Below are 9,915 nucleotides of genomic sequence, written 5' to 3'. Positions count from 1 at the left end.
CTTGGGCAGAGAGGCAGGGACAGCCCATGGTCACAGGGGGATGCTGCTCGGTTTGTTCCTTCTCTTATTAAAGACAGACACACACAGCGATGGGACCAGACCACGGCACACTCCTGGCTTCTCTCCCCTTGAGAACTCAGCTGGAAGGAAGAGCTGCCAACGCTCTACAGGACAGATAAGCGATCCCCAACCCACACCCCACCACGGTCCCACAGCATGCTAGAAGATGACGCGGTTGGGCTATGGTGGGCATCTCCTGGCTGTCACGGAGATGTGAGATGGACGGCCTCGGAGTGAGGCTGGGAGAGCCGCACCCAAGGATGCAGGGGCTGACCCTGGCAACCGTCTGGGGCTGCTCTTTTTGGTCATTTTCCTTTCTCACCCCAGCACAAACCCCCGAGCACACCAAGGTCTGCCACTGTCCTTTCCCTCCTCTGCCCAATCCCTCCGCGGCCACTGAAGGCTGGTGCAGCTTTCTACAACCACAGCCACCGGAGGAGCAGGAAGCACACAAGGACCCCGTCTGACCCCGGCCATGGTCCTACAAGCACACCAATGGGCCCCGCGGCTATGGACAAAGAGCTCGGCACGCCTCCGCGCCACCCCACCCCACCCACCCCACGTCTCTCTCAAACATTGCTCAAATAAAGGTTCTGATTCACAACCTCAGCGGCTGCTTTTTCCTGCCCTTCTTGGGGAAACCTCGGGGGGCTTTGCCTTTTGCAGAAGGAGCAAGTGCACCAGCCTCTGCTTCTTCAGATGCTGGCATCAAGAGAATTTCAAAGCAGATTAAGTGTCCTAATCTAAGACCAGATTCTGCAGGCGTTTCAGAAAAGTGTTTAATGATAAACACTTATGCAACTCTGGAGGAGAGTAGTCTATCACAGATTTCTAGGTTGGAAGAGACCTCAAGATCATCGAGTCCAACCTCCGACCTAACACTAAGTACTCCACTAAACCATATCGCTAAGCTCTACATCTAAACGTCTTTTAAAGACCTCCAGGGATGGTGACTCCACCACCTCCCTGGGCAGCCCGTTCCAATGCTTAATAACCCTTTCGGTAAAGAAGTTCTTCCTAACATCCAACTTAAAACTCCCCTGTCGCAACTTTCCCCCATTCCCCCTCGTCCTGTCACCAGGCACGTAGGAGAACAGACCAACCCCCACCTCTTTACAGCCTCCTTTAAGGTAACTGTAGAGAGCGATAAGGTCACCCCTGAGCCTCCTCTTCTCCAGGCTGAACAAGCCCAGCTCCCTCAGCCGCTCCTCATGAGACTTGTTCTCCAGGCCCCTCACCAGCTTGGTCGCCCTTCTCTGGACTCGCTCGAGCACGTCCATGTCCTTCCTGTAGCGAGGGGCCCAAAACCGAACACAGTACTCAAGGTGCGGCCTCACCAGAGCCGAGTACAGGGGCACAATCACTTCCCTAGACCTGCTGGCCACACTGCTTCTTATACAAGCCAGGATGCTGTTGGCCTTCTTGGCCACCTGGGCACACTGCTGGCTCATATTCAGCCGACTATCAACCAAGACTCCCAGGTCCTTCTCTGCCAGGCAGCTTTCCAGCCACTCATCTCCCAGCCTGTAGCTCTGCTTGGGGTTGTTGCGCCCCAGGTGCAGGACCCGGCACTTGGCCTTGTTGAACTTCATACAGTTGACCTCAGCCCATCGCTCCAGCCTATCCAGATCCTCCTGCAGAGCCTTCCTGCCCTCGAGCAGATCGACACACGCACTTGGCTTGGTGTCATCTGCAAACTTACTGAGGGTGCACTGGACGCCCTCATCCAGATCATCGATAAAGATATTAAAGAGGACCGGCCCCAGTACCGAGCCCTGGGGGACACCACTAGTGACCAGCCTCCAACCAGATTTGACTCCATTCACCACAACTCTCTGGGCCCGGCTATCCAGCCAGTTTCTAACCCAGCGAAGCGTACGCCAGTCCAAGCCCCGAGCAGCCAGTTTCTTGAGGAGAATGTTGTGGGGAACGGTGTCAAAAGCCTTACTGAGGTCAAGGTAAACCACATCCACAGCCTTTAAGTACACGCATCCAAACACCACGCCAGCAGTGCCACATGCTCAGGTCCTCTTCCATGCAGCCTTCCGTTACGCCTCAGATGGACATATCCCGGGCTGCACCTAGAGGGCCCCTGCGCTCAGTACCACAGATGTCCTACAACAACCCTCTTAGCGTTGCAGGGAACTGCAAGCACTCTGTTCATTATATTCAGATTTTTAATGTCTACGTCGCATTGTGCTAGCCCATAACAGAACCAAGCACCCTCAATAAAAGCATAGCTCTCTGTCTACTCAAACTATCCCGGTACGTATTTCTACAGTTTAAAAACATACCCATAAACAAATCCACCTGATGCCCTAAGAAACTAATCCTCCACATAAACAGTAAAGTTCTGCAGGGAAGTAATTTCACATGATTTTTATCCCTTTTTTCTCCCCATCCCAGAGGAAGAACTCTCTAACAGCTGCACAGTCACTGGAGTGGTTCATTCCCTTCTACTCACTGCTCTTCATGTTTATGCCCTCTGAACTCAGCTGAGACAACTGCATCAAGACCACCTCTCTGACGCTTTTTTCTGGTCCATTCATGTTTTCAGACTCACAGCTTCACTTCTATGCCAGTTGCTGGCATCATTTCGTCGTAAACTTAGAGGCATAGATCCTTACAGCTGACAACAGTAAAAAAAAAAAAAAGTAATTTGAGCAAAGAAATTCTATTTATTTGTTTCAAAATGTACCTGAAGTTAAAACAGATTAGACAGGAGCTTTGCAGAAGAAGCACTTTTCCTCAGCAAACAACAGCTGATAAATGCTCTCAGTTCAGGGAAATCAGCTTGGTTATCTTTTCTATTCACCAGAAAGATCTAGAAATTATATATTACTATATAATAATATTGCAAATAACAAGTAGTATATATTATACGTGATTGGGTTGGTTTGGACAAATATATATAATTTGTTTGGCTTTGGTCAAGCTCCTCACAGGCCTGTCTTCTGTTCTGCTGTCAGGAAGTTTATTTAGAACTGCATAAAAAGAGAATAAAGGGAGGAGATGGTCTAAAGAAGAAAATGCATGTCATTAAATCTGGAAGATGTAGGGAAAAAACCATCTGCAGTCTGAAAACTTAGAACCTTCAGTTTTCAAAGTATGAGAATACACATTTATATTCACATATTCTGAAATCTGTACAAGGAGACAGGTAACCAAAGGCTCTTCGATTCTTGCAAACAGAACAACAAAAAGATATAGCTGTAAGGAAAAAATAATATTTATTCCATGAGGCACTGGTAAAGCCTCAGCTGAAATATTGCCCACAGTTTAGTCACGCATGGTTGGAAAAGATTAGAGATAGCGAAGAACCCTATGAGCAAGGGCATAGTAGACTTACCTGACATGAAGAAACCTTGCCTTGATTATTTTACAAGAATGAGTGCAGCCATTAGAAAGAGCAAGCAAAAACTAGAAGGCCACAAACAGAGTTAAAAAATAAATAAATAAAAAATAAGCTAACTGTGAAAGGAGTGCTGATCAAAAAAGTCCTTTAATATAATCAAAATATGATGTCATCTTAAAATAAAATACAGTCTACGCAAGCATTATGAAATAATAGTACATACAGCAATTGAACCCAGCGACCTGCACTGCTCACATATACTCCCAGGCAAATATGTTAGAGGCACCGTATAAGATTGCGTCACCACTTTCTCATACAATATTTTAAATATGATTGCTCTTCTCCTTTCCTCCATGCTAACTTTGTATGATGGTAATAGCGAATATTAAAAGTTAAACACAAAGAGAAATTTCACAACAGTAAAAATTCCAAGAGATGCCATTTCAAAGTCACATCATAACTTCCTGATAACTTGGGGAAAAACACCACACTCGTAAGGTATTAACACTTTAGTATCTTTGTTAGAACAGAGATAGTACAGATGGCTAGATTTTTAACGTAAAAGAAAAAATGAACAGAACTATAAGGATCAAAGTAAAATTACAGAGGGTTTAACTGTATTGTACCAAACAAGGATCAATGAAAAACGAATGAAAACTTGAAAAGATCCCTGTGGAATGGGACCAGAAAAATTATAGGCAACTGTGATACATAACTGCAGGGATTTATTTTGGATGAAGACGGCCAAAATACTGTGGCCAGTGTATGTAGAAGAAATGGGCTAAGGCTTTCTGAATTTGAGCAAGCTTTTTGAAATCAAGAAACTTAGTCTTTAGCAATTGATCTTAATTACGTGTTTCTATCCAGGTGTTTAATAAAAGGACACCTGTAAAAAAATCTGACTACGCTCAGCAAGTCAAGAAGTCCTCAGTTAACAACAGAAGAAGCAGGCGGACTGCCCCTGTGCTTGCAGTGAAACTTAAACGTGCAAGTGATAACTCTATAGGTTACCCATTACACAGGATTAAGTACATGAGGACTGAGCAAATGCAGAGGCAGTTGAATGGTTTCCTACTTTTGAAGGTGGAAGAGAACAGAGCGGCACCTGGAGTTTTTACAGCCTTCTCTAAACCTTGCTTTCTGGAAGCCTTTGCAAAATGGGACCACACGACAGAAAAACAAAGAATTAAAGTTCTGCAGAGTACCTCCAAGCCTTCTCCCCCTGCACACACCCCCACATACCCTGCGTGTGTTCTGCAGAGTATCTGCAAGCCTTCTTCCTCTAAACGCACACACACCTACAAGCCTTCTCCCACTACACACCACATACGCCTGCCGTCCAGCTACACAGGGCTGCTTCACAAACAAATACCTGTAGACATTACTGAAGCTCTGAAGTTGTTTCTTTTGATACAGCCTGAAACACTCTTCAGCTGGTTGCTTTTCTTTGAGTGGGAACATTTCAGGTTGGGGTTTTTCCCTTTTCCACCAGCAAATGACAAATTGACAAACGGATGATGTTTCAGGCAAAGGTTTTAACACCTTATTTCTAGAAAGAATGAGAAAAACAGGGCTGTCTGTGTTGAAGAAAAATTGAAAAATACAGGGAAATAAGAGCTTTTCATAGAAAACTTTGTATTCCAGGAGAGGCTGGTGTATCAGTAAGATTCAAGTAACATTTTTCAGGCAGCAAATGTCTTTCAAGCCTTCATTTGAGCTTCAAGCACCCCACAGTGCACAGACTAGGACTTTACTTGTATGCCTACTAAATTTCTAGAAGCTTTTTATGTATGCATGCATGTGTTACCTGCAAATATTCTTAGACCTTCTCAAAAACTATTCTGGCTTGTAGAATAGCACTGCAAAATGGAGGATACCTCAGCTTGACTTGAAGGACTGCCTGTCTCTATTTCTAGGAATATAAGAAACCAGGTTTTACTGCTTTCGATTAACCATGTTTTAGTTGTACTCCCTGTTGTAGCTGGAAAGTTGGGGCAAGGGGGAGTGTTTCACAGAATCATCTACATTGGAAGAGACCTCCAAGATCATCTAGTCCGACCTCTGACCTGACACTAACAAGTCCTCCACTAAACCATATCACTAAGTTCTACATCTAAACGTCTTTTAAAGACCTCCAGGGATGGAGACTCAGCCACTTCCCTGGGCAGCCCATTCCAATGCCTAACAACCCTTTCGGTAAAGAAGTTCTTCCTAACATCATTCCTAACATCTAAACCTCCCCTGGCGCAACTTTAACCCATTCCCCCTCGTCCTGTCACCAGGCACGTGGGAGAACAGACCAACCCCCACCCCGCTACAGCCTCCTTTAAGGTACCTATAGAGAGCGATAAGGTCACCCCTGAGCCTCCTCTTCTCCAGGCTGAACAACCCCAGCTCCCTCAGCCGCTCCTCGCGAGACTTGTACTCCAGGCCCCTCACCAGCTTCGTTGCCCTTCTCTGGACTCGCTCGAGCACCTCGACGTCCTTCTTGTAGCGAGGGGCCCAAAACCGAATGAACACAGTACTCGAGGTGCGGCCTCACCAGAGCCGAGTACAGGGGGACAACCACTTCCCTAGCCCTGCTGGCCACACGGTTTCTGATACAAGCCAGGATGCTGTTGGCCTTCCTGGCCACCTGAGCACACTGCTGGCTCATATTCAGCCGACTATCAACCAATACTCCCAGGTCCCTCTCGGCCAGGCAGCTTTCCAGCCACTCATCTCCCAGCCTGCAGCTCTGCTTGGGGTTGTTGCGCCCCAGGTGCAGGACCCAGCACTTGGCCTTGTTGAACCTCATACAGTTGGCCTCAGCCCATCGGTCCAGCCTATCCAGATCCTCCTGCAGAGCCTTCCTGCCCTCAAGCAGATCGACACACGCACCTAACTTGGTGTCGTCTGCAAACTTACTGAGGGTGCACTCGATCCCCTCATCCAGATCATCGATAACGACATTAAAGAGAACTGGCCGCAGTACTGAGCCCTGGGGGACACCACTAGTGACCGGCCCCCAACTGGATTGAACTCCAGTTAAATTTAACTGGATTGCAACAGCAGGCGTGCTTCTAGCCACGCGTGCCTTTTTCCAGAGAGAAAGCCGAAGAAATCGGCAAACCGCAGCCGGCTGCACCCTGAGGGGCAAGGGCAGAGCAAACCCCGGGCTGGCACAGCCGGGAGCATCCCTGCAGAGAGCTGCAACGTCCCTGACAGCAGTTTTGTTCAGGAGGACCCGGGGCCACGTGGGACAGCCTCGGCTGTGCCTCCCGCTGCGCGCTGCAGCCTCTCTCGCCTCCAGATCGGTCACTGTTGTCTGCAACGTGCCGTGCCCTGCAGCACGCTTTCCCCCTCTTTTTCTGGGGGAAGAAACGCCTGACTTCCTCTTACACGTTTGGTAGTTGTGGGTAGGGAAAGGAGGAGAAAATACAGGGCGCTCTGTGTACGAGTGCCTTCTCTTCCTTACGGGGAGGCAGCAGGCCATCCAGGCACTGTTCCATCATCCCCAGTACAACTGCCTGCTTTATTCTAACCTGGCCATCCGCAAGAACACGGGCTGAAGTTCCCAACAGCCTGATGTGCTCATGCAGCAACATGGAAGCTGCTCTGCAAGCTCTGTGCATTTACTTTGGGGCAAACGAAGCCAAATACCTCTTTGTCCTTGTAAGCGACCAACAGAGGTCACTGATGTCTGTCGCTGGGGCTGGGGCCCCACTGCACGGGCAACCCCGCTGGCTTCAGCAGAGACCCCTGCATGACGTCAGGCAGAATTCTGACCCAAAATTGGACTGATTTCGGTCACACCGAGACTAAAGGTCAGACTGATCTTAACGATGTCCTTCAGAGTTTGCTTTAGGAGTATCTTTTCTGTTAAGGGAAGTGTCCCTGCAAATGACGTATAAAATCAACACCACTTCAGCTGCTTGCATTTTTAGTAGAGTTTTGGGATTTCTTAGCTTTTCCTTAACTTTACTCTTTAGCTGAAATAAAGTTCATTTCAATGAACTCATTGCACCTTTGCTGAGCAGCTGCTCTTGCGATTGCTGCTACAGCTACTTCATTCCCCTCCCCAGAATCAGAACCCGGGGCTTTGGGCTTTTCAATGTTTATTGTTCACTTAGTTCTTCCTTCGTGCTTCCACGGTGGGCACGAACAGACGTGTCCCCCTGCGCAGAGATGGGGGGCAGCCGGGGGGCTCCCCTCTGCTTGCCTCTCCTCTTCCAGCCGCACGCACGGGCAGCGACGGGACCGAACCGGGGCACGCTCCTGGCCTCTCCCCCTCGGCGGGGAGCTCTCAGAGCTCTGCAGGGCAGGCAGCACAGCCCCAGCCGGACCCCAGCACGCTCCCACAGCCTGCTGGCACGGCCCCGCAGCCCTGCGCACACACCTGGGCACCTTTTCCACCGCCTGGCCCAGGCCTGGGCTCCGCATCCCCTGCTGCCCCCCCCCCAGTGATGCACCGCCCATGTCACAGCAGGCAGGGGGTGCCCCATGGCACAAAGGGGCGGGGACGGCCTTGGCCCCGGAACGCTGGCCCCAACGGCAGCTGGGCAGTTGGGCAGCCCTGCGATGGCTGCCCGTGCTGACGGGGAGGCTGCTCGGCTGCCTGCTCCTGCGGCTCCAGCCTCCGCTCCGGACACAAACTCAACCAGAGGAATTCAGCTCCTCTCTCCTCTCTCCTCAGGCCCTCACCTCAAATGGCTCTCGGCGCCCTACAGGACACTGGCCGAACTAAACCACCGCACGCTCCTGGCCGCTCCTTTCCAGCACTGTGCCGGACAATTGTCCACGCCCTACAGGACAGGTAAGATCGCCCCAACCCACACCCACCGCTGTCTCACAGCAAGCAGGACGGTGACACGATCGGGCCAGGACAAGAGTGACCGCTCCATCAGGACGACAGGACACGGACAGCCTCGGTGAGACGCTAGAGACTCGGGCAAACAGGCAGGGGCTGTCCGTGGTCACAGGGGGATGCTGCTCCGTTTGGTGCTTCTTCTCTTTCAGCCAGAAACACACAGCGATGGGACCAGACCATGGCACAATCCTGGCCTTGCTACACTCGACCACTCAGCTGGAAGGAAGAGCTGCCAGCTCTCTACAGGAGAGGTAAGATCGCCCCAACCCACACCACCGCACTCTAACAGCAAGCAGCGAGGTGACGCACTTGGACCAGGATGGCAGTGACCGCTCCATCACGATGACGGGACACGGATGGATGTGGTGAGACACTCAAGACCCTTGGGTAGAGAGGTTGGGGCAGCCTGTGGTCACAGGGGGATGCTGCTCGGTTTGTTCCTTCTCTTATTAAAGCCAGACACACACAGCGATGGGACCAGACCACGGCACACTCCTGGCTTCTCTCCCCTTGAGAACTCAGCTGGAAGGAAGAGCTGCCAACGCTCTACAGGACAGATAAGCGATCCCCAACCCACACCCCACCACGGTCCCACAGCATGCCAGAAGATGACATGGTTGGGCTATGGTGGGCATCTCCTGGCTGTCACGGAGATGTGAGATGGACGGCCTCGGAGTGAGGCTGGGAGAGCCGCACCCAAGGATGCGGGGGCTGACCCTGGCAACCGTCTGGGGCTGCTCTTTTTGGTCATTTTCCTTTCTCACCCCAGCACAAACCCCCGAGCACACCAAGGTCTGCCACTGTCCTTTCCCTCCTCTGCCCGATCCCTCCGCGGCCACTGAAGGCTGGTGCAGCTTTCTACAACCACAGCCACCGGAGGAGCAGGAAGCACACAAGGACCCCGTCTGACCCCGGCCATGGTCCTACAAGCACACCAATGGGCCCCGCGGCTATGGACAAAGAGCTCGGCACGCCTCCGCGCCACCCCACCCCACGTCTCTCTCAAACATTGCTCAAATAAAGGTTCTGATTCACAACCTCAGCGGCTGCTTTTTCCTGCCCTTCTTGGGGAAACCTCGGGGGGCTTTGCCTTTTGCAGAAGGAGCAAGTGCACCAGCCTCTGCTTCTTCAGATGCTGGCATCAAGAGAATTTCAAAGCAGATTAAGTGTCCTAATCTAAGACCAGATTCTGCAGGCGTTTCAGAAAAGTGTTTAATGATAAACACTTATGCAACTCTGGAGGAGAGTAGTCCACTGTGTTCTTAATTTATTCCTGCAGATGGAATACAGCATCACAGTTCAGCTGTTGACTCTAAAACACATTTTGCCATTAGTTCTTCTGATGCACCAGCTTCATCTACAGTTACATGAGGTCAAATACCTTTAACACTAATTTACTCCAGCATGACTTTTGTTGTTGTTATTTATTAAATGCAGGCAGAAATAACCACTTTTTTTTTTTTTTTTCCTTAAAGCAGAGATTAACACCTCTTTAAAATTAAGTCTGAAAGAGGCAGCTCTGATCACTGCAGCTGCTACTGACAAGTCAGAAAGGAAAACTCCCACTTCTGGCAAGACAGAGGAAAAAGACCAGAAATCCTAGAACAGGAAATTACTCATGCAAGCAAGAGTAATCAGGAGTTGGTAAAGA

This window comes from Anser brachyrhynchus, assembly GCF_964034855.1.
Source record: "Anser brachyrhynchus genome assembly, chromosome: 4".
Classification (NCBI taxonomy): Eukaryota; Metazoa; Chordata; class Aves; order Anseriformes; family Anatidae; genus Anser; species Anser brachyrhynchus.
This window is presented reverse-complemented; position numbering follows the sequence as displayed.